This window comes from Anas platyrhynchos, chromosome 8 (genome assembly GCF_047663525.1).
Source record: "Anas platyrhynchos isolate ZD024472 breed Pekin duck chromosome 8, IASCAAS_PekinDuck_T2T, whole genome shotgun sequence".
Lineage (NCBI taxonomy): Eukaryota > Metazoa > Chordata > Aves > Anseriformes > Anatidae > Anas > Anas platyrhynchos.
The window spans coordinates 33,335,553-33,361,061 of NC_092594.1; the positions used below are offsets into that span (position 1 = coordinate 33,335,553).

At 40.8% G+C, this 25,509-nt stretch overlaps 1 protein-coding gene across 5 annotated transcripts in view; it reads left to right on the forward strand.

Moving 5' to 3' along the window:
• The window catches only part of ZFYVE9 (zinc finger FYVE-type containing 9), a 77,422-nt gene that overhangs the window by 7,146 nt on the left and 44,767 nt on the right, over nucleotides 1-25,509 (forward strand). Inside the window, exon 1 of one of the 5 annotated variants that reach the window (XM_072042014.1) lies at nucleotides 8,960-10,552. The exons of 1 other annotated variant lie outside the window; for it this stretch is intronic. The gene's annotated coding sequence lies outside the window, so the exon portion shown is untranslated. Of the gene's footprint in view, nucleotides 1-8,959; nucleotides 10,553-10,794; nucleotides 11,368-11,911; nucleotides 12,078-25,509 lie in introns of those variants that run through there. 3 more of the 5 variants (XM_027463406.3, XM_027463404.3, XM_005027227.6) reach the window with 3 other exon arrangements.

A 25,509-nucleotide genomic window follows, 5' to 3' on the forward strand; every position in this document is an offset into this window, starting at 1 on the left:
TCTCACAGGTACTCTTGGTACTGGCTGGGTGTTTGTGGAGAGTAAGTGGAGGCCGGGAAGGACAGTTCCCTCCCGTTGCCAGAAACCCTTTTCCACAAAATGATCAGAGACCACTGTTTTATTCTATGTTAATTTCTAATAATAAATGGATAACAATTGTATCACTTTCTAAGCTTATTCCAATATCCTTCCCTCTCTCTATCTACAGAGAGTTTTCTCTAGTATCGTATGTGTTACTTGGCAATCAGGGAAGGTGAGTTATATCTGGAAAAAAAACATTAAGCATCAACAAAACCCCACCTTTTTCAGCCTTTCTCTGCTTTATGCTTGCCTGTGTTGTGGCAGGCTGGAGGGAAGGTGCCAGTGCTGGAACCAGGCCATGTGCATAGCTCCACAGAACAGTCACTTATGGCTCCTTTTTTTAGAACTTCTTTAAAAAGCTATCAATTCCAGAAAAATAGTTTCTAACACAAAAATATCCTCACGTGAATGTGATCTTCAGAAAGCAAATTAAATGGATTTTAACTGTCTTCCCTAGTGAATTTATGGTGCGGGGAATTTCATGTCAGTTCAGCTGACTGCTTCATTTTTCAAAGTATTTCACTATGGGTTTTACATTTTCAGTTAAGCTGTTGCTATTTAAAAAGATGACTTCCATGTCATTTGCAAAGCATGTAGAAGATGGAGGCAATTCAGCATTTTGACACTGTTAATTATCTGATGGCCTGTCATGAAAGTAGGCTGTAATTAAATGATATGGTAATTTTGGTCATGCTACTTTTCAAACTATTTTTATGTCCTAGTATAATAATTCAGGTGGTGACATCATGCCAGTATGTGTGCTTCTCCTTCCTCAGTGCCTACTCGAGAATTGATGTCCATGTTGTTCAAAATAGCTGTAAAAAAAATCAGTCCCAACGAGATCTTGGTGAAGGAGGAAATAGAAGTTAAAAAAAAAAAAATCCTGTCACGGGCCTGTCATCCTGTTGGGGTCTGTGAAGATGACGTGCGATGTGTGACAAACTATACTTCCTGTAAGAAATATTCACATGTTCGGAGATCAGCATGGTTCTTTGTGCAGTCTGACTGGGTTTATGGCTGGAGAAAACAAAGGTAATTTTGATGGCTGTATAGCCTGTGTCATGTTTGCTCTGGGATATTGCTGAAGATTTGAGTGTGATTGTAGCTGGATTTGGCCCAGTGTACTTTTGATTAATGAAGATTATGCCGGCTTGAACTAGAGGGGTTGGTATTGAAATGGGAGTGCTTTTACTGGGTAAGCAAACAGTTCTACAGGGGTATTCCGGGATAGACGCATCCCTAACGCAGCCTGACAGCATTACTGTTCAGAGATGAGTGGGATTTGCCAGAAGCTGGTAATGCCCGCTGCATTTTGAGCCAGGTTCTTTTGATGTCCATTTTCTGATGTCTTGCCCTGGGGAAAGCTGCAGTCTATTCATCTCTTAAATCCTTTAATAACATCCCTTGTGCCAGGAACATCATAATGCTGAGCGCTCTGACTGCGAAGTTACTGTGAGTACGCTGAGGATCCTTGCTTGGTGTGTGATGAAATGATCTTTAGGGAATAAGTGAAACAAAAGCGCGTGTAGGATATCCTTTAATTCAATGAAGAATGTGGGTGGAGAAGCAATTGAAATGAACAAGATGCTTTGGATTTTTAATGCCTTGAATACTTTAGGGTGTACTTATACAAATTTTTGTGTATGAACAGTTTCACTGCTCAAAGAACTAATGATGGACAGGGAGAGTCCATGTTTTTTTTAACCATCTCCTTCACTACCTGCCTTCCATCGTGCCTTTCCCCTGAGTTATGGGCACCATATTCCCATGGCAGTTCTGAAAGGGGAGAATTAACCTTCTGAAGGAGTCTAGACCTACATGCTGCTGACTAACAAGCCCCCTGCTGCTAAGGGAATGTGTAGAAGCTGCCTTTTCTCTGCTGTGCCCTCAGCAGGGGCAGTCATTTGTGACTTTCTCCTAAAGCAGTCACCAGTTGCCTCTTTCAAGCATGGCTGAAATTGAGAGACATATTCTTAAATTGTTCAAGAGGAGAGGAAGATGAACCTCCATCTGCAGCACAGTTGTGCGAGCTTTTCTTCTTTAAAAGGCTTAGCTTAAAAAATGCATAAATGGTGATGGTTCTGATGCCCACTGTGCACTCTGTCATGAATCTGGCAGAAAGGAGAAGTATGGTGGAAAAGATAAACATGCCAACAGCAAATTATCCAAGACAATGTTGCAAAAGTTGTCTGCCAGATTCCTTCAAAAATTAAATCCCTTTTGCGGGAGTTTGTCTTCAAATCATGCCTTCAAATATTTAATAACAAGAAATCATGAGCCAGAACTTGAGAGTCATGCATGTCCATGCATAGAAGTTATTCATTTATCTCTAGTGCAACAAAGAAGGGAAATGCTTAAGATAACAATGAGCCAACTGCATCTACCACTTCCTCTCAAGTAAGCTTCTGTTCTTTTCCTTTCTAAAGAAAACCTGGCTCTTCATTTGAATCCAGAAAGACCTAAAGGATAAATTCTTAAGTATGTATTAGATTAAATCCTGCTCATAAACTTTGAAAGAAAAAAAATATTCTATATCAAGGTTTATACTTTTGTTAACTTGCATCCTTCAAGCAAAAAAATAAAAACTCATCAAAATATGTAGCTGCATGCTAAGCTCTGGCCGTAGCCTCCTTTAGCTTGTCAATAAGGATACAGCTGAGGATCTAGAAGCTGAAAATGTTGTATAAAGATGCAGGAAAACTTGTGATTTGAAGAGAAATAGAAATTTTCAAAATTTTTGCAGAAACAAAGAGCTATCAGAAGGAACATTCTGGAAATAAACAGAAAAGAAGTTTATGTAGAGAAAGTTAAATTGATTCCCATATGAGAACACAAGGCATTAACTTAAATTGACCAATAGAGCATGTAGAGTTGATTAAAGAAAATACTTTCAAAGTACCGCAATTAGTGCGTGGTACTCACTGCTACAAGATATCACACAGATTAAAACGGGATTTGAAAAGGATTAGATCTTTTTCTGAAAAAATGCTTTCATTCATATTTGATAAGTCCAACAATGAATTGATTTAATTTGTATACCAAGCTTGTAAGAAAAACCCAGATGAGTTTTTTGGTCAGAATATATAGTGATGTTGGAAAAAACAAAAGGAAAGACTCATGTCAAAAGATGTCAAGTCAACATTCTTAATACTGGGTTATTTTTCAGTTTGGGATTTTTTGTTTTGAAATATTTTGTAGCTATATGTAATTAAAATTAAGTCAATTTCAAGCTGTATATATTTTTTTCTAAAACTGCATTGTCCTTAGAATTTTCCTTGCATCTAAAGTGTTGACATTTGAGGGATTGGGTTTCTGTTCACAAAAACAATCATTCAAAAATCCTCCACAAAACATCCTCTGTGCTACTGTTCTGCTGGTGGAATTCCTGTCTGAAGCGTCTGATGTAGTTTGTCCTCAGCTAGCATATTGAGTAAGCCTTGCGTCTCCCAGTGAGTGCGTCAAGCCCAGACTACATTCACTGAAGCCCACGCAAATGCTTGAAACTGTTTTCATGTAGACCTGCTTTAGGAGCTTGTGAGCTAGTCCAGTTTTGGAGATTGTATGTTAAAAAATCACCTGCTCTTCACCGCTGTGCTTCCTGTTGGCCACGAAGCATGGTATGTTTGTTGCATGTATGGAAAAGTGTATATGGCTTTTTAGAGTAGTTTATCAACAACTCATAATGTGCCTTCTGGAAGCTGTGTGATGCACTGGTTTATCCTCCATGGTTCATCCTCCATCAATATCCCGCAATTAAGGCAATTTCTAGACCAACCGGGCATGAATTATAACCTCTGTCTGAACAACGAGAGTCTCAATTCTCCTGCTGTCCACCATCCTTTGGCCCAGCTCCAACATTGTTCCTGGAGTACTATCATCTTTGAAAGATGGAAGGCTATATAATTGAGGAAATTAAATAATGCTATAGTCAAGATAGATGGGATATGAAGTACAATCTAGAGTTCTTGTCCAAAATCTTAAATGTATTTTTGAGTGATATGGAACAGGTTGTCTGAGGGAACTAACAGGTTTCAACTCTTTGTAAAGGTCTTCAAGCGGGAAATGCATATTTCTCTGCATTTGAGGAAGATGAAGTTAATCTTTCAAACTCTGTCCATTTTTGAATCTCAAGGGTCCTTTGTTTCAGTGAACCAGAAAGCACATATTTAGGCGATGCCATCATATCTTCCAAATGAAATTTTTTCATGTCATCATCATCATGACACTTCTCATTGGAGACTCTCAGAGCGGTTTTTCAGACCTTGTGGCCTCGTACAGCACTTACTCATGCTGTCCATACAACTGTACACACAAGGGAAGATGATCAGGTGGGTTAAGTGTCACTCAGCAAGTCAGCTACAAAGTTGAACAAGAACCTGTTTCTCCCGATTCAAAATCCTGGCTTTTTTTTGTTGTTGTTGTTGTTGTTACTAAGCACAAACATGTTCATTGGGAACACGGTCATGAATACCCAAACCCCGTGGGTATTCATTAAAGGCATTTCCAGCTTCTGGCCAGACCAGGAATATAATCAGAAAGGTTCTTAAGCTTTTCCAGGGCTTTCAAATAGAGATTAATAGCAAAATAAACAATGAGAATGAAATGATCCAAATATTTATTTATTGTTTCCTCATTAAAAGAGACTACTAAATCCTTTAATTTGACTTTTTGCTTAGCAGAGGCTTTCAAATAATCCAAGTATCCCATCTCAGTCTCAATTACAGAGTCCAAATAATAGCCCTCAAGAAGCTGTTATGAATACTGGAAAAATAAATCCTGTTTGCACAGGGATTTATCTCTTCACTCTCTTCTCATCTCTTCCTTGCACTAACACTAGCTCTGCCACATCCACGGTGATCCTCTCTACAACAATGACCTCAGCATCCTCCAAATTCACTATGACACTCCGAGGCCACGCCAGCATACGCTGGGCGTAAGTAACATGGTGGGGTGTGTGTGCTGTCTGAGCAGCCTGAGCACACGCTGGTTATTAACAAGCAGGCTGCTGCCACACTGAATATGTAACAGTTCATCTTGCTTCAGCTCACCCTCTTTGTGCCTGCCTGTGGATTGCCACAAAACTTGTATGAACTTAATTTCCTTTGAGACTTACCATTTTTTCAGCTGGGGCAGAAATTGGCCAAGAGATCCTAAAGATATGCAGAGTGAGCAAAAGAGAAAGACAAACAATTTAATTAAATGTGTTGTTTCCTTATGCAGCTTAGGCTAATAAACTAAAATGGGTGCCAGAGGGAGAGAAAAGAAAAAAAAATCAAGATGTAATTAAAGTCCAAAACCCTTGCTTAAGCTCTCACAGAAGTTTAACACAGATACAGAGACAGATCTTTTAAAGCCTCAGGGCCAGTGTCAGAAATATGGAGAGAAAATTGATGGATGTTTCAAGATGTAGCCAGCATAACTAGTAAACCAGTTATGTTCCCTTTTAAATGTGTAACGTATGAGAGTGTATTTTTGGAAAGGATTAAAATGTCATCTTTATTTCTCCTAAGAATACACAAAATTTTAAAAATTTAAACAGGACAAGATAAGGATAGAGTGACTCTAAAATGACCCATACACTTGAGATGGTGATAGAGCAAGTCTTTTTCTTTTCTAGAGATTAAATCACATCTGGTGGAAAATGCATCATAGGTTAATTAAGTGCCCGGGTATTAGTGGCTTTATTGCATGACTCACTAAGTACTGAGTTAACCTTAATATAGCCTTCTGAGGATGTTTAGCCAAGCATTTTTATTGATTCAGATTGTTCTGGTGCAGGTAGTACTTGAGCGTAATGGATGAACCCTGCATAAAATTTAGGAAATTAAAGATTCAAGGCTGGTGATGTAATAAAGGTGTATTAAGGCAGATGCGGAAGGAGCTGGGCTATGTCATTCAGCCACTAGAGGGCAAAATCATTACATTGTAATCTTCACTGAAGGTCTCTTGGTGTCTTCGGATGGGTGTAGTCAGCAGATGGTTCTTACAGTAGAAACTAGATAATAGATCATTAAACATTCCATTAGCAGTGGTCATCGTAATGAATATTTACAGTATTGTTTTTGTCAGAGTGGTATGCAAGCAGTTACTAGCAACTTTATGGGAAAAAAAAATGTATTATTCCACAAAACTGAATAAAACCGTCTTGGACCTTTAGGTTCACGGCACAGGCCTTCCCCACTTACGTGTATCAGTCAGAGGCTGAGTGTGTGGATCGGGAACTACACTGGGAAAGTAATCAACATTTTGCTGTGAGGTTTCCTGATTGTTTGATGATACAGGTTCAGCCCAGGAGCCTCCTGAATCCGTGTCAGATTCTGGAAAGGTTCAGGGCCTCATCTACACTTCCCTCCCCAAGTCTGTCTTTGACTTTCTAGTATCAGCTGTTCCTGTTCTTCTGTCCCTTGGCTCTTGTCCTCTCCTGCATCTATGCCAACTTATCATCATGCATCTATTCTCTGCTCCCACCAAAACTCCTGTTCCGTTCAGAAATCAGGGGCAAGTGAGCTTTCCCATAGACCAGAGAGACAGCTTGGCATGAGAAAGATCAGTATCCTGCTTTTGAGAGCAGCCAGAGGCAGATGCCAGATAAAGAATTGAGTAGCAGGATAATCATATAGTGACAATTCTGAGGAGTTCCCAGCTTCCAGCAATGCGTGTCTCAGGCTTCTGGAGTGAGAACTGTTACATTTTTATGCAGTACACTTCAAAGGATTTGCCTTCTGTGAACAAGCACACTCATCCCTTCTACCCATGTAAACATTAGCATCCACATGGCTGCTCCCGTCATGTGCTCAGGGACACATGATCTGTGTCAGATGATGCTGAAGGGGATGACAGGTTGCTGCTTCGTAGTGCCCCAAGGAAATCAACTTCTGCATAGACAAGCAACCAGAATCCACAGCTGTGATCAACTCGTTGTCTCTCATGGGTAAAAGACTTATAGGAATGAACCCCAGTATGTGTCAAAAATAGCTTAAAAAAGCACCTGGTTTTGATTTTGACAGTCTCAGTGCTGGGAAATTTAACTCGTTCCTCTCTGAAGCATTTCAGTAATTAATTACCTTCACTGGTAAAAGACTTTACTTGGAAGCTGAATAAGTCTGCCTTTAGCATAGTCACTGAATTTTGGAAGTACTTCAAACCTGCGATTGAGTCGTCCCTTCACCTTCTTTTTATACATGAAAGTAGATTGAATGTTTTTAGTTTTCATCTAAATCATTCTTATTGATCTTCTCCAAACCATTTAATTTTCAGCTTTGGTTAAAGAACTAAGGGATTTGTCTCTCAGATTTCAGGAGCAGTTGGACTAGTGCCAGATAAAAATAGACATTATTTTATATTCTCCTATTTATAAAACCAAGGGTTGTATTAGCCTGTTGGCCACGGAACTGCACCACCTGCTCATTTGCTTCTGATTATATGTGATGACACTCAAGGTTTTTGAGCATTAACTTGTTATAGCACAAATTCCCCCATCCTATAATCATGGTCTCTATTCCTTGGTGCATGTTTTTACATCTGGCTGTATAGAAATGCATGCTACCTGTTATCAAGCTGTCTCAGATACTTTCCGTTGTGACTTGTTATTTGTTAATCCTTGTTTACATCACTTGCAAAGTTTGTAAGTGATGATTTTATTTTTTCCTTAAAGCCGTTACTATCCATACAGTATAGTGCAGAACTAATCACTGTATGACACAGAAATGCATTCTTTCATGATGACTTCTTATTTCCCCACTTTGTAACTGCCAGTTAGCCAGAGTTTGAACAGTTTAATACATGCTGTGATGAGTCTCTACCATTCTGGTTTCTTAATTAAAATGTTACCAAAACAAGTATTTTACAGACCTACTTACCTTGATCCACCAAACTTGTAATGCCATTAAAAAAATCAATTTCTTTTGGCAAGATTTATTTTCCACATTAATTTGCATTTATTTTGTTTCCATCTTTTAATTCTTTTTTAATCAAGTAATGTAGCTAATGTCCCATTATGTTACCCAGAATTCTTGCCAGGCTGGCAAGTTGTAATTACCCTTGTCACCTTGTTTACCCTTTTAAAATATCGGTACAATATTTCATCCAGTGCTCTGGAACTTGAACAGCATTCCAAGATTTATTGAAAATCAACATTAATGGTCTAAAGATACTCCCTGCCAGTGCTTTTAAAACTTTTGGATGAAAGTTGTCTATACCTGCTGATGCACAGCCTTATTAGCTTCTGTTTAACATCCCCCTCAGTGCCTGTTGTAATGGAATGTATTTCATCATCATCATACGATATTTGTGTATCATCTGGCTCTTCTCCAAATACAGACCAGAAATATTTATTGAGCTCTTCTGCCTTCCTGTGTTATTGTTAGCATTTCTACTTTTTCCATCTAGTAACAGACTCAAACCATTGGAAAGCTTCTTTTTCCCCCAAGTTTCTGCAATTTTTGTCAAGTACTTTAAGCATTTTTGTTTCTCCATAGCTACTGTTCATAGATTATTCTTGCATTATTTTGAATCCTGTATCATCTCCTAGCTCTCAACGTACATTTGTTGCTACAAACATGTTTTTGTATTGACTTTGTAGCTCTCAGATGCCCACTTCAAGGATGGCATCCCACAGCTTCCCCTCACCTTTCTAACTGTGATCTTGTCACCCACTTTCCAGTTCCTTTCCACTACCTTTCTGCAGGTTGGAGTCTCCACATCCGTACACTGTCCTTTATGCCTCTTTATCTTCTCATAAAGAGCTGGGCAAAGATGGTAAAAGACAGAAAAGAATTGGTGGATCAATACCAAATGTCCATGCTATCATCTGGGGTACTGTTTGGCACGTTTTTCTTGTCAAAACACTGTAGATGCTCACTGACGTGAGGCTGATACACTACAAAGAGATGAAGATTTTTTTTTCAGAGTTTGTTAACTATCAGTCTCACTGAATGTGCAAAGTAAATGGTCCGTGTCTTACAGGCTTGCTGGGACTTGGGACCAAGATTATTGATTTGTTTTGCACGTAGTTTTTTTTCTACTATTCATACCCACATACTTTCTGTTTGAACACGAGCAGAAGGAGGACAATGAGAAGACAGGAAGGACAGACTCCTGCTTTCATTTCAGACATATGGCACCACAACTGCCTGAAGAAGCAACTTGAGTTTTTCTGAGTTCCTGCTTCTCTAGATACATCGTCTTCATTGGGAATAAGTCATGTGGCATCCAAAATGCACATAGATACTGAGAGAGGACAGAATATGAGGCCATGCCTCATCACCTTAACTCATAGAGACTTTTCCCATCACTCCTAACTCCTTTTTTTTTTCCCTGCTTTCATGAGATTGATTTCTTGCAGAACAGCCAATTATGATCTTCAGGTAAAAACACTCGGTGTTTGCTGAATTCCAGTGAATTCCAGTGAATTCCAGCATGTAGAGGGATTAAAGCAGATCAAAATCCGGGTAGTGATAGGACTCTGAGACATATGTAGAGGGAAAACCTATGCACTTGCATGCATTTGCCTAGAGGGTATGAAGTGTTACATTGATCATCCTTTAATTTATTTCCTTTTTGTTTGCCAGGCAGATTGTGTGTTTAGCAGTCAGAGCTGTTTATGAGACTTGTTTTGAGGACAGTGGTTGTGCACTGGACTGGATGAGAGCTCCTCATCCGTGCTTTACCAGCATGACACCACTAACTGCTAAGGAGACAGCATGATGGGGTTAACCAGGAATGCTTTATGGGAGAAAATAAATCCCATCTCCATTTATATGCTACTACTAGATATGATTGATTAGTATGTTTTATCTCATCAGCTCTTCGCCCATGGATTGATGATTCAGTTGATTGGGAGTATCTTATATTTTCTGCTTGAAAAGCACAAAGTTCTACCATAATCAATGAATAAACATTAAGAGCTTCCTTCTCATTTCAGGCGGGATGAACTGATGCTCCTAGAGAAATAAGGCCTGGACGTTACCACCAGGGCTCATTACACCTTATTCACCGTCTTAAGTAGGAAGCTAGCCGAGAAGCCTAACTCCTGCAAACTGGTAGCCAGCAAGCACGAAGACCTGAAAACGTGCTGTGGGGTGAACGAAGAGAGCACAGAACACAACGCCCGCCGTTCCCCCGTGCCGGGGGTGACATGGCGCCCTGAGGCAGCCCTCACAGTTGGTTCCCCCTCAGAGCCCGGCGGGGCGCGAGCCGTTAGCCGTTAACCGTCAACCGTTAGCCGTTAGAGCGCGGGCCCGGCGAGGCGGCACGCGGCTGAGGCGTTCGTGAGGCGGCCGGGCGAGAGCCGTGCCTCAGCCCCCGGCCCTCCGCCCGGCAGGGGGCGGCTGGAGGCGGCACAGCGGCTTCGGGAGCCCGGGGCTGGCCGAGACCCGTTCGCCCCTCGCCCCGGGAGCCCCGCAGCGGGCGGCACACACACACGGGGATGTTTCGTCTCCACAGCCGGGCTGCTGGGCGCCTGCAGCCAAGGGTAAGGGGGGGTGAGGTGGTTCCCTGCTCCCTCCGTGTAATGAAAGAATCGGCGAGGCTCCGAGCACTGGTTTCGCATATATGTACCTGTCAGCTTGCACTTTGAGTCAGTTTCTGTGAGGGATGAGTACAGTTTATTTTATTTTTTTTTCTCCCCCTCTGGAATCCTGCCTTGCGTGTCTTTGAGCAGGTGGCTCCGTGGCTGCGCCTTTCCCCAGCCGGCTGCGGATGGCCGTGCCTGCGCAGGACACGCATCCGTGGCTGTGGGGAGGGGAGAAATTATTTTTCGAAATACCAAAAAAAAACCCAAACACATAAAACACGGACGGCTCCAAACAGCCCCTAGGTGCGGCTGGCTGCGGGGCGCGTCGCCGCGAAGCGCCTGGGGGACCGCGGTCTCCCCCCGCCTCGCCCCCTCCCGTTGCCGGGGCCGCCCCCGGGTTCCCCCCGGAGCTTGGCCGGGGCTGGGGGGCGGGCGGACTCCGGCCGTGCTGGGTCACCCCTCCCGCGGTGGGGCGGGGGTGCGGCAGGCTCGGCGCTGCCTCCCCGGCGGTGCCGCAGTGCCGTGCGCTGCCTCTGGGGCCGGCCAGGGGGCGCTGGCTGCCGGCAGCTGCGGCGGCCTTGGCCGCGGAGCCAGCGAGCGAGGCCGGCTGGCGGCAGCGGGCGGGGAGGGCGGGCGCCGGCCTCTCTCCAGCGCTCGCAGGGGGCTCTGCGGGGCCCGCCCGGGAGCTGAGCGGCGGTGGTGGCGGCGGCGGAGCGCGGCCCCGGGGGATCCCCCTCGCCATGCAGACCCGGCGGCGCCTGCCGCCTGCCGAGGTGAGTGAGCACAGCCGAGCCGAGCCGTTCGCCCCCAAGGCCCGGGAGGCCGGGGGACCCCTCTCCCCAGGCCCCTACCGCCCGGAGCGAGGCCCCGCGGGCGGGGAGGGCTCCGCCGCCTCGGCCCGAGCTGCCGCCGCCCCGGCCCGGGGCTGGGGGGCTGCGGGTGCCTCCTCCTCCCCCGCCGCCCTTGGCCCCCGCACGGCGCCGAGGGGAGAGGGACGATCGCCCCTCAGCCCTCTCCGGCCGGTCCTGCGAGCCCCTTCCCCACCGTCCTTGGGTGCCTGCACTAGGCGACCCCTTCTCCCAGCTCCGAGGCTCCTGCAGAAGGACGAAGAGCCCTCGCCCTGCTCATCGCAGCTGGCAGCCGGAGCCTCCTCGGGACCCCCCGTGTGCCGCCGGGGCAAGGCTCGGCTGGGCTCGCCCCGGAGGGAGCCAGCGGGCAGCTTGGGCTCGCAGCCCGGGGAGGGGAGGAGCCCTGCTTGCATCTGGTGCCCTTTTTATGGCCTGATCTCTGCTCCGGCCCCGGGCGCTGAATGTTACTCGCTCATCGCGATGTGTAACAAGTCACTCCCGCAATGGTGGTAGTGCCGGAGGGGGATGGGGCGAGCGGCGGCATGCGTTTTGTAACATCTCTAATGAGTGCCACCGTGGTCAGATCTCACCCGGGGAATAACCGGCACTTTTGGCGTGTCAGGCTTTCTGCAGAGGTGGGTTAGTTACTTGCTCATAAACGTTACGGTTCGATAGGTGCACATGATGGAGGGTGGCCGAAGGGCTGTTTTCATCTCTTAACCAGGCTGAGAAACAAGTAGCAGATGGCAATTGAGAGACTTTCTGCTTCAGCGTTCACTATCTTGTTTATTTATAGATATTCCTGGTTATTTTATGACAAAGCTTTATATTTATTTATTTATTTTTTACACATACTTTCATTCAATTCAGATATTAGAAGCTGACTGAATAAGGGATCTCAAGATCTGGCAGTCTTTATATTAAGCATGGTTGTATTAGATTAGAATCGCAGAATGACTCTGCCCTCAATATTTTGTTTCAGGCCACATCCAAAACTGGAAGGGGCCCTATATAAACAAGTAAAATAAGAAAGACACTCTACTCAGATAAAACCTTTTATTTTCTTTGGTTAGAATTTTATTGGCTAGGTGATGTTTTAAAACATAATTTTATTACCATTTTTGATTGCATGGGAGGAATCCAGATTTTAGATATACCTCCAGTGGTTGAAACAACATTAAAATCCTTTGTTACTGTATGAAGTCAATGGTGTGTTGCTGTTTTTTTATTTGTTTGTTTGTTTTGTTTTTTAAGTTATGCTATGCCATACAAAACTACAAGAACCAGAGAGGCAAAAATAAAAGTCTCTTCAGAGACTTGGAAAATTTGAAATGGAAGCTGAAAAAGGGCCTAAAATCAGGCAAGTTTCCCTCTAATTCAAGCTCTGGTCTAAATCTAACAAGTTACATCTTCAGGCACGTTACGGTGGATTCTATAATGGCCCATTGCTTTACGGTGCCTTCTTTGGTGTGTGAAAAGGGAAGAAAAAACACCCCAGAGCTGCAGTACTGAGTCCTGATATTTGGAGTAGCTTTGAGTCAATTATTAGGCTGGGGATTAAATACTTTCAAACACATGTTTTGGGATCTGAGGCCTGGGGCTAAGGCTGACATGAAATAGAGTGGCTTTTTTTAGGTTGGCATAACGTCTGGCTGTGACTGTCTCAGGGAACAAAGGTAGAAACTAAACAAAAAAGCAGTATTAAAACTTGTGGCCAAGGAATGATAAGCTTCTAACGTCCGTTGTGGCCTGTTCTGTGCAAACTTTAGCATAAAAGAGCTTGCTAGTTTTCTGGTTTACAGGTTCTTTGTGAAAAAATTACTTGAAATTATTTTGCAAAAGCTTTGCTGTTGAATAAAAGTTGGCTAGAAAGAAATGTCTCTTGGAATAAATTGTGTATTCATATTTTGTTGATCAGAATAATCTTTTTGATGCATTAAGGTGAGAATCTTTCAAATACGTGTCAGTTGCTTGACAGAAAATAAGATGAGGGCTAAAAAATTGCAGTGCACAGTTAGTATGTGTGCTGATGAATCAGGGATCTGATCCAGAACACTGTTGGAAGATACCTGTATATTTATAGACTACTTTGAAATTTTTATGTGAAAATTACTGTTTTTGTTTTGTTTTAATTGTGATTGAGATTAAATTGTCAAAAGAAATTAAGACAGCCTGTTTTAGAACTCTGTCATTCCTTGTGAGACTTGAACTTTGGAATGAACAGAAATATGAACTGACATGCTCAGTTTTCCCTGCTGTTGTTTTTGTTATGCATTGAGAAATGTTTCAGACACTAAACAGTTACAATGTTTTTTGTATTGGTAAGAAATGTATAATCAAGGGTAAATAGATGAAACTAAGTTAAAGTATGAGGCCTAGGTCATAGAAACACCTCTAGAAGCAAAGTTAGAAGTAAAACTGTGTTGGCTGTAAGTGTTGGTTACATCTTGCAGCACTGGCAAAATTATGTCAACTAATGTCAATGGATGGGAAGTTTGAAAAGATATACAAAGAATCCGTCATTTACATAGTTGTCTCTACTGAAGTGTCTACTTAAATTAGAATTCAGGATACACATTCATACAAATGTATTTGCTAGCAACTGGAGCAAAACATGCTATATTGTTATCCAAAGAATACGTGTGAGAAATTATTCTGAATGAGATAAAGGTAAACAACCAGTATCACTATATATACAAGCATTTGATAGATAGAATTATTCTATTTTTACAGACAAAGTGTTTTCCTACTTATTATTTAGGTGTCTGGTTAACGAACCAAAGTCTAACATTTATTTATTTATTTATTTTTAATTTGGCTGTTGAGATTCCTCGTAAACATTTCACATTTATAGATTGTAATGCGCCCAGTTACATGTTAAAGAGTGTAGTTCTCAGCTGGTGAGGAGCTGAGGAGGAATGAGTGTGACTGTCCTAGGGTATTAAACTCTGTCATTCCTTTAAATGTTAGTTTCAAGGGAAAATTTTGAAACACTGAAGATCTTGTGACCTGGGATTAATTTTGTCTTTGTTTCCTGAATGTACTTTATGATGTTTTCTCTCTTTTGCATCACAGACGTGCTAGGTTTGGGGAGGAATGTTGCTATTTAGACTGCCATAGCAGATAGGTGGAATAGGAAGAATACTTTTTGGGTAAAGTTTAAATATATTCTTTCACTGAATATTTCCAGTGAATATGAAATAGGCTGAAGGTGAATGGTAGAGAAAATCTGTAAATGGTCACTTAAACTATTTTAAAGATCTTTACTAGAGTAATTACTAATCTATAAACACAGGTTAAAGGCAAATAGTATGTGGCCAGGAGCTTATGGGTGACAACACTGGGCAGATTGTTCCTTCAGAGTTCTTTCCCTAGATCTGCTCAAATGGGATTTAACTTAAAGAAATCCAGTCAAATTAATTTTACACAGACATAGTTCTGTTAGAGTAAAAAAAAAAAAAAAAAAAAAAAAAAAGTGGTAAACCATGTGAAACAAGTGTGGAGTCACAATCTGTAGATTTTCTGCATTTTAGAAAGTGTAGAGCTAGAGTGCTCTCTGAATAGCTTCCGTGATTCTTTCAGTGTAAGTATAAACTAGGGCAATGGTTGCTTTGCCTTAGTTTAATTCTGTTACAAAGATCCATGAGGACCTTTAACATTGTTTTGCTTCTGTGTAAAATTCTGTGCAAAATTTGGTAATAAATATGTCAGTCTGACTATCTTATGTTTTGAAGTTTTGGTGTCCATATATTATTTTTGTTTCTCATATCCTATCCCCAGTGTCCACTGTCCATTGGACAAATGAGAACATGGACTTCAGGCCAGATTTCTACTTGCTTTTTTATGTATATATATTTACTTTGTACTTTTCTCTGTGTTCTTGAGCAGCGATTACTAACCTCCATATAGAATCATTTTCAGGTACTGCTAATGGCTGTACTCTCGATATGCTGCTTCTATGTTGTATATAGTATATATAAATATCTTGTTTACTATATGTTAATATTCCTTATATCCCTGATACTTTGATGGGAAATGAAGCTACGAATCTGCCTTATGAGCCTGGGGGGTCTTGATGGTATCAGTTATTTAAGGGAGTTTGTTGAGGGTCCAGAAGCATTCTGGTTTGCAATGCTAACATCAGCTTTGTTCTTCTGTCAAGGATTGTATTGCATGTTACCACTTTATATTTTTATTTCTATTTTCTATACTGCCCTCCTCTCCCCCCATGCCTTTTAATATCAACAGGAAGCTTGATGCGTATTTTTGAAGAGATTGATTGCCTAATGAAGTGGAGTAGGACTTTACAAGTGGGAATTTTTCTTAAAATTGTTTTGTTAGATTTCTGCTACTGGTTCAGTTCCAGCAAAGTAACAGAGATGGAAAGCTTTCTAATGAAGGCTTGAGGCATCAACCGATATTTTTGATAGTGTTGCTGAACCTTGTTTTAGGGTATGGCTTTGTATATAAAACAAAACAGTAAAGTATCTTCACTAGTGTCTCCCTGTTAGTTAGCGGGGTTGGAGCTGAACTGCTGGTTGCAGTAGCTAGAAAAAAGAACTAAAGCCTAATATAGACAAAGCTGCAGCTGTTTTTTCTTCTATTATCTGCATATGAAAATACTTCTGTGTTGTAGATTTCACTTTGGTAACTATTTTAGGACTGCTTCCCAGCAATTGATGATTAGTGACAGAGGAATTAGGCGCGATCAGAGATGCTGGCAATGTTTTGAGCCTTTGCGTGTTGAGAAAATCTCTTGCTCTGTTAAGAGTTAGCAAATAAATGCAGTTTACCAAATTATGACTATTTTTACTGGTAATGTTTCATTATGAATCTCACTTAATGACTTCCTGTACTTCAGTTTTGCCAGAGAGCATTTGGGGGCCTGCCTAAAAAGGCAAATTATTTAGTATTTATTGTAAGTGCGGTGCCATTTTGTTGTTAGTGAAGTGGTAGCTGGGTGGAACCTGTCCTTCCACCTTCCCAGCATACAAAGAATCTGGGGTCATTTCCTACCAGGTGATGGTTTGAAGTTAGGCCACATTTATGTCAGAGATTGATGTGTGCTCTTTCAATTACTGAAGTGCCATAGTAATACTTACTTCAGGATTCTTGCAGTTTTTAAAATTCCTGTAATGTGAAAGTTTTTGTTTCCTTCTATGATATACTGAAACTCTTATAAATAATAGACCTCAATCTTTATACGTGAGTTCCGAGTACACAGTTTATATTTCACTCCAAGTTTAAAATTTTATTTAGGGAAGTGATAGGGTGAAATACGTTAGAAAATTCACAGGAGGTTATCAATGGAGGAACGTACGCTGATATGTTTCTCTAGAAAATAGTACAGTGAACTTAAAAGGAGTTGGTGATGTTCAGTGCAAGGAGCAGATCAAAGAGCTTTCTAAATCCCATAATAGCTTCTCTATCTGTGAATGACACTGACTATTAGAGGAGCTTTTCTATTTCCAGATTCAGTTTTGTAGTGTCAAAACTCTGCTTTGAACTCAGTATACATGTTGACTTTGCCTGTTTGCACTCAACAAGTGATCTAGATGGTTGATTTAGGATCGCTAAAATAAAGGCCAAGCCATTTGTAACTATGAATTTACAGTAAATACAAAGTAATGATAAATTAAAGAAGAATTGGCAAATCAGGTGAATATGCATAAGATGTATTGCTTAATGTGTGACTGGCCAGTCAGATTATTGAAAGCTTGGGAGATGTTATAGAACAAAAATTGCAGATAGTTCCAGATCTGGAATTTTTTTGTTTCTTAGTTATTATCTTCTGTACTGTTATTTCTTATGTTTCTTTTAACCTGGTCAACAAAACTGTCCTCTCATTTCTTTCCTTTTCTTCTTCAACATCTTCGTGTTGTTGTTGTCAATCTCTTATTTTTTGGATAGTTGGATTTGAAGAGGAAGGTTTAGGAGTGGTGTCATCAGCAGTAAGCTGTGGGGCTCGGGTTCCGGTGATCTGGATTCCTCCGGTCTATGCTGCGCCCACACCTCATTCTGATCCTGGGCGTGCCGCGCATCCGGCACCTGCGAGAGGTGCGCTCCGCTGATCTGTCTGGGGGTGACTCGGGTAATCCCTGCTCCCGCTACAAGGCAGAAGAAAAAATGTGTTCCCTCTTCAAGTGCTGTGGTTGGGAGCTTTGCATATCAATTTAAACAAAATCAAATTTGTTTTCACACCAGACTGGGAAGTGCAGTGACTGAAGAGGTAGCATATTTGTTTTTTCTTCTTGTGTTGTAGAGCAAGAAAGGCAAGTGGGCTTGAAGAACTTGGATCTTACATCTCCATTTGTGTCAGCTCCACTAACTGTTGTAAAAGGACAATGTTTGCTTGTCTTAGGACATCACAGATCCAGGGAGTACGCTGCCTCATGCAAGACTGAGGACAGAGAGCTGGGCTTCTTGAAGCTGATGCTCAAAAGTGCTTAATGGTTCTTGGGTGGAGTCATTGCAGCGTGTTGGTCCAGTCCTGCAGACTGATAAAGGAACTCCCATCACTCTAGCTGAAGCAGTGGGATTCTAAAACCACATTCATTTCTGATGGCCAGTTCTTTTCTGCCTGTAATCCTTCAGAATTTATGTGGTATTTTGTAAGTAGCAGGGGAATTCTTTCAAGACATGGAAATAGAGAGAATGGTGCTTCGTTATGACGTAGAAGATACGTCAAATGAGTTCTGTAGTATAAACTGAATCTGATGTTTTATGTATCTGAGTTCTTTGAGGTGCTTTATTTGTAAGCATATTGTTCTACCATCATTGGAATGAAAAAAACTTGTAATCCTGGAGATTGAAATCCTTTTTGCCCCTTAGTATCTCTTCCCTTCCTTCTCCTCTGCAGTAACCCCGACATTCTCACATAACACCTTAATTCTGTTTTTCCAGAGCTGTGTGGGTATTGATTGCCCAGCAGGTTGCTGCCAAAAATACATAGAGCAGCTGAGTTTTGCTTGCCTTTCCCTCAGAGAAGAGCCATTTGCATTTGTTTTTACAGCGCAGATACTAATTTTCATGACCAATTTTTTTGGGGGGGAAAGACCAGCATTAAAAATAGTAAGCAAACAGTGTGCTTCCGTAATCTTCATTTCCACGGGAAGTCAAATAAAAAATACAACACTTGATAAGCAATAGTACTGAACACTGGCCCAGTACATAAGTCCTCTTCTAATTTGTGTTACTGAGGCTGGGAATATTGAGGTTTCTTAAGAGGATGGAGAGGACACAGAAATTATGTATTTAAAATATACCACTTAAACTATACCCAGTGAACCAGTCAGGTCAATGTAATTTTTTATTCCTTATCTGCACTGTAATGCAGATAAACGAACATTTAGTATGAACTGAGATTGCATAAATGGCAAGTTCCCTCTGCCTGTTAATTTCTTGGGAATATATTTAGCAGTCTTTTTGAAATTGCACGTTTTTCTGCCCTACAATGGAAATGCATGCTGCTGGCTGCTTCTGAGGCTTGTGTTTTGTAGCAAAAGACACAGATAACTCACTTGGAGCTCTCCTGAGGTCAGTGCTTCAGTGCATAGCTCCTCTCTGGGGGCTGGCTGGTTTGATAGCCCTGCAGAGCACATTACTGGTCAGCATGTTATGAAGTTGCTTTGTGAGCGGGATCTTGGTTAGTTCATAAAGAGTATGGTTTTGATCTTTTATTTGGTGAGTTTAAAAGTATGCATAAAGCACACTTGGTAGGTTATACTATTATCAGATTGCTTTAAACAGCATGTATGTTGAAATAGCCACTTAACTGAAACATCAAATTGCATTGATTGTAAGGATTTCTTACTGTATTTTTGTCTAAATGATGAAGACTGAATAAAACTCCTGTATACTTCATGTATCATGCTGCTCTTCCTCAATTCTTTTATTAATGTAACTTAATGTCATTACTATAGCATCAGTCTACCTACATACTTTTGCACTTCCAAGAAATTTAATATAATTAATACTGGCATAATATCCTTTACATTGTATTTACTCTAGTTTTAGTTAATGCCACCTATAAAATACATTTTAACATATCATGGATATTTTTGCATAGATTTTTTATTTTTATTTTTGTATACCCCTGTAGAATGAACCTGGGTGTTAAATGATGAGAAATAAAACTTTGATGGGCAATAGATATGTGTATATTCAGTGTCTTTGTTCCCTCATTCTTCACCTGTAATGCACTTCGTAGTTGTATTCTCTCTTCTTTTACTATTAAGCTTCATTTCTGTACAGCTGACTTGTAGATGTGGTAGTACCATCTACTCTGAGGAAATGCAAAAAGTGGCACTCCTGTATTTAATGAAACTTTTCTGAACCTGGGCTTTCAAACAGATGCTTGAGGGAAGCAGGTGGCTGTGCTGATCCTGGCTGTTGGACACCTGGTATTGTATATGCCCAAGTCATACTCCACACTGCAGACAGCTGAGGGCTTTAAATGGATTCCTGAAGGTGCCATGACATCAATAAATAATGACGAGGACAGGTAGACAGGTAGGCAGGATGACAGGTACAATGATATCCTATGTTTTGAGTGTTATTTTGGCCATGTTTTTTCTTCATTTTTGAGAGAGATTTTTTCTAAAGACTTCCATTTATGTCACCACTGCTATTGGGTTTGTTCCAACCATTCCTAGAAGTGAGGAATGAGCCTGCGTGGCTACTAAGGGCATTAACAACTGCTTTATACCAGTGGATCTGAACAGTGAGGTTGAAACATGGGGTTTTTCATTCCTTTTGTCAGAGAAAGAAGGAAGCATGGGTAAGGGAGAAAGAAAATGGTTGCAGGAAGAAGTGAGTGAGGAAGGAATGTATTTAAGGGGGGAAAACAAGACGAACAGACAGAGAATGGAACTCAAGAATATAACAGTATAGTCTGAAAGGGGAGAAGAAAGAAAAAATGTAGGGATCCGTGGCAGTGCAGAATGAACCACCTTATTGGTGGGCAAAGGAATTGCTGAGGTCTCTTACTTCTCGGGTGTCTGAGAAATGTTGCATCTGAGTTTTTGGAGGATTTGGAGACCTTAGAGCTCCAAAAGATTTCTGGAAACAATGTCTTGACTCATTAATAATGAATGCTTTCTGAAATTCTGTTTTGTATCTTTTAAGTCTTTATTTCCTTTGACTACAATGTTGCAGAATTATGGGCACTTAGTTGTATAACTAAAACTTTTCTGAGTCTAACATACATTTTGAGCAAATGTCCTGATTGATATATTGCACCACTGGAGCAAGAAAAAAAGCTTTGACGTGAATATGAATGCAAGACACTCACCGGTTCTGTTGGTTAGCATCTAGTCCCTTCAGCACTGTTAAAAGGATGTTAATGGACCTCAGCGCAAATGAGAATCATGCTCAGAAATAGCAGTGCAGCCAGTTTCAGTACACACTGTTGCCATGGTTGTGTCGAGGTGTATGGAGCGAGTTACTTGTTACAGATGACTTGAGACGTAATGCACGGTGAGCATCAGTAGGGTAGGTAGGTCCTGGTCACAAACATGTGGGAACGAACTTCTCGACATTTGACAAGACAAGAATAGTTCATAATGTGTTAGTGATTGTCTGTGTGTCTGTATATATGCGTATATAGCAGGTTAATCTCAGATACTATACTATAAATAGGTCAGTACAATTGGAGAAATAAACTGCTAGTAGGAATTAAAAGTTACTTCTTTTGAGATAATTTCAGGTTGAAGGGAGTGTGAGAGAAACATTCATAGATCTCTGAATCTATTTTCAGAAACACATGATGATCCAGCTCTGCAAAACACAGGATCTGGGAAATAATAACTGCTTGCTGCCTCTAACGATGCTATTTCCTATTAAAAGAGTATATGGGAAAGATTATAGAAAGCTGTCGTTACAAAGCTATTAAATGAATAAAGATGACTACAGCAGCGTTGGAAAGAGGATGTATCCAGCCGTGTTGATAAAGGTAGCTTTAGTGGCAGATTGACTGATGTTCAGTAAAAAGTGCCAGTAGACTTTCAGACTGCTTTTCTGTACAGATTGCCCTTTCTCTAAAGAGCAGCTGAGTGCATAAATTGTGTTGCTTCTAGCAGCTTCTCTCCCCAGTGGGCACAACTCAGAATTGATGGGCTAGGAAATGGTAGCAAAGCGGTTTCCCTCTGCCCGCTGTCCTTTTTATCTGTCCCATTCTGGTTGTGTGGCAATTCTGGCTTTTATTATCAGATACAGATCTTGCTAACGGCACCTGCAAGTATGGCTCCCCCGGGGTTTTAGAAAAAGGACAGTTCCTTGGCGTTTAATTAGTGATTTTAGGCGACCTTAGTCAGTTTCTCCCATATTGCCCAAGCCTAAGAAATATCTGAAACAAAGATCTGTGTGTTTGGGATTTGTTCTTGCTTCTACCCTACATTAGAAAGAAGGAAAAACTTAAAAACTATTACAACACAGGATTAATCTGCTCTGAGATGTATAGCGTGTGACTTGAAATAATTTTACTCTTCAAATCTTTTAAGCTTTAACTTCTAATAGTCAAATTGTTGTTTCTCAAGTACAGAAACATCTCAAGCCTTTGAATAAAAGCTACATGTCCATGATGGTCTTCAAGTGTTTTTAAAAAAGCAAATTTTGGCATTGAAAACATTATGTGGAATCCATGCACAAATGAAGAAACATAGGTTCATATTAATTAACGTTTAATACACTGTGAATGGATTCTTTGTGGTTTACAATATTTTAAACTTAGAGTTGTGTAAAGCAGTGTTGACAACGTAGGTATGTAAGACACTACATTTTGAATTGAGCTGTATGAGCATGTGAGTAAGTTCAGGAAAGGATTTTGTCTTTTACCTAACTACTCCTCTGGAAAAATTTGCATTGAAGGCAGCGCTGCAGTGTAAGCCTAGCTATTCGTTCTTTACGGGAGCCAGTTGTGGATACTTTTCGAGCCAGTCGAAAGCAGTTATGTAAGGAGGACATGTGGTTCTTGTCTCCAGGTGCTGACGGCCTGGCCTCTGTAGTGTGCTGAGAAAGTATGGGTTTTTTGGCAAGACCGGTTTTTGTGTCAAGAAAATAAATCATTTTCTTTCTCCTTGAAATAGTAAGAAAGTAGGAAATGGACTTTATCTTCTACTGTAAGGTCTTATAAAGCAGGTGTCCTTCTCTGTTGGGTCGCTTTCTCTTATTTACTGAAGGACAAAGGTTGGGAAGGTTGCTGCAATTTTTCTCGTCTCCCTGTTACTTTTGACTGTGATACTTTCTGCAAGGCTTCTTTGAAGTTGCTGCTCTTTTGACTGCCTTACTGCTGCTCTGGCATGCGTGAATGTCTCCTTACGGAAACTTGGCTGGAGACAAAAGTGAAAATAATAGCTTTAAAATGGCACGGGGAAAAGTAAAGGGAAAAAATGCAAACATTAGTGAAATAATTAGAGAAACTGTGTTCTGCTTTAGGCGTCATCCATCTCTATTTGTGGAATTGATTGGAAAAAAAAAATAAGACAAACCAATGTAACACTGAAATAGTTTATCTTTTGTCAGCATTTGCGGGTAGAGAGCTGGTACAAAGTGTTGTGTTCCATCGAAATAGCCTGCCATGCCCTAATCTACTCTTTGGTTAATTTGCATTGAATAGGAGGAACGTCAGGGAATTAAGGTAAATAAAACAAGCAATACTTGGTCATCATGGGGTTTTGGTGCAGGAAAAGGGTAAGCAGAGGCTGTCTTGTTAATATTTGTTATATCTCACCTCTTGCTGCTGTTTTTAGTATTTCTTATTAAATGGATCTAAGACAAACTTTGACGGATTTTTTTAATCTTGAAGTGTTTCTTAGACAAGGTATTTTTGAAAAATTCTGTTGCTATTTTCTGAGCCTCCATTAATAAACTAGATTTTTTTTTTTGGTCACATTTCATGGCTGCTGGTTTCATTTATTAAGAGAACAATTTGTGTTGAAATGTTTATTTCGTGGCCCAGTCTGAAGCCCTTGCCACCGCAGGCATTTTCCTGCGTGTGAATTAGATGCTGGGTGCTAATGCTGGGTCCCAAACGATTCATAATGTCTGCCGTTCTTGTGTTTGGCACCCACGAGAGGAGAACAGCCCTGTACTGTCTCTGTGCAGAATGAATAGACGTTTGAGAATTGATGAAGTTCAGAAAGATAATTGCACTGGAGAATGAAGCTTGCTTTCATTCATTTAGTATGGACATGCACTGTCCATATGGGCGCTGTTGTGACAGTGTGTCCTGAGACTGGTCAGAGGGCTGCTTTGAGGGAGCAGCTTTCCTAGGTAGTAAATTGTCTTTCTACTTACATTAATTCTTAACAAGTAATACAAACACATATTCATGTAAAACTTGACTAAAAGTTGCTGTTTCATTTGAGAAAAGGAACTGTTATGAAGTACCAAACTGTTGGGTGCAAGGTACATTGCCGTTATTCCAAACATTTTAGCGCTTGAGTGAGGAAGGAGCCGTACCTTTTCCATAAGTGAGGACTTAGTTTTCAGATTAACTGATCAGATGATTAAAATAATTCATACTCTGTAATTGATGTGTCCCTTCTACCTATTTCCACTCTTGTTTAAATTTACCACTTTGCTGTTAATGTAAGCCCCTGCTATGGTTTCTTGCTGCGGTTTTTATTCTTGCAGTGTTTGAGACTTGAATATGCCTGCTGTATGTTTTGTCCCTGAATCTCCCATCTCATCGTTCCAGAGTGTAGACAAGTAGGAAGTTCAGATTCCAGCGTTGAAATCTGGGTTTGCATTTAAGATAATGCCTTATTTGACTAATCTTGCAACAATAAAGTGCCTTAAAATGGCTGCAGATGTATTCCTGCCTACTCAGACATCTTCTCACTGGTAGCACATTATAGAGGAGCTGTAGTGTAGTTAAGAGTTGGATCCTTGCCAGTAGATGGAAGCATTTTTTAGCATCTCTTCATGCTTTGAGCTTTCTGCATTTTTTTACATAGTATTGAAATTGCTGCTTTTTCAGTCTCTTTCCATTTATTGTAAGCTATTCCAATTTGTGTTAGTTCAGATTCCTTCCATTTGGTATTGTAAACATTTTTTACATTCTTTTTTGTGGAAGATATTTCTAATCTTATATTTTTAGAGCTCTTTTCTTCTATTCTTCATCCTCTTTTTATTCTAGGCACGTCTCTGCTTGTCAAATTTCTCTTCAATTTCTGTTTTGCTTTTGCAGTAATTGGCAGACACCCTCCTGGAGCTCCTGAGGGAAATCATACATGTAGGGTTATAACCAAAGCAGCACCTGAGTGATATCACTGTAGGGCAGGAGACAGAGAGTTCAGCCAACCATCAGCACAAGAGATAAGAAACTGAGAAATGCTCAAAGTAAGCAAACTGGAACAGCAGAGACACCGGGCCTCCTTCTTTTAGAATGTTATGTTCAATAGGAACACAGTTTTAGGTGGAAATATATGTGTTTTATTTTCCTTTTTTAAGTGTGATGGAATCCTTTTCTAGCAGTGTGTATGAAAAGCCTTATAATCACTAGGTTTTGCACTGTTGTGAATGTTCTTGCCTCTCCTTTGTAGTTATTCTTTTTGTCCCTGGTTCTGTTTTAATATATATCCCTTACATTAACTTCTTATTGGAAAAAGAACTTTGTTGTCAGCTTACGGGTAATTTTTTCACGGAACTCAAATGTTACAGTTTACTTTTTTTTTTTTTTTTTAATTGCTCTGTGTATAAATATGCAGCATTCATATCTGTAAGCATGCTTTGATTTTATGCATTGATCTTTGTAAGGAGAAACGGCTGCTGAGAGTAAATGTTGAACTGTAAACAGAAAGCTCTAGGACCTCCAGGTAATACTTCAAAGCTTTCTTCAGAAACTGGTAACAGTTGATAGAATGTGTTCATCTGCGTTACGGGTAACAAAGTCATATGGGAAGAATGGAATAAGGAAGGTGGATCAGAATAAAAGCAAGGAGTAGCAAAGCTGTATGGTTGCCCTGAGCACCGCCTGCCTCGCCAGCTTGTTGGTTTAGGGCACTGCTAACAGCACAGCATGGTTCAGCTGCGGGTTGCTGGGTCTGATCCATTCCTGGTTGGTAA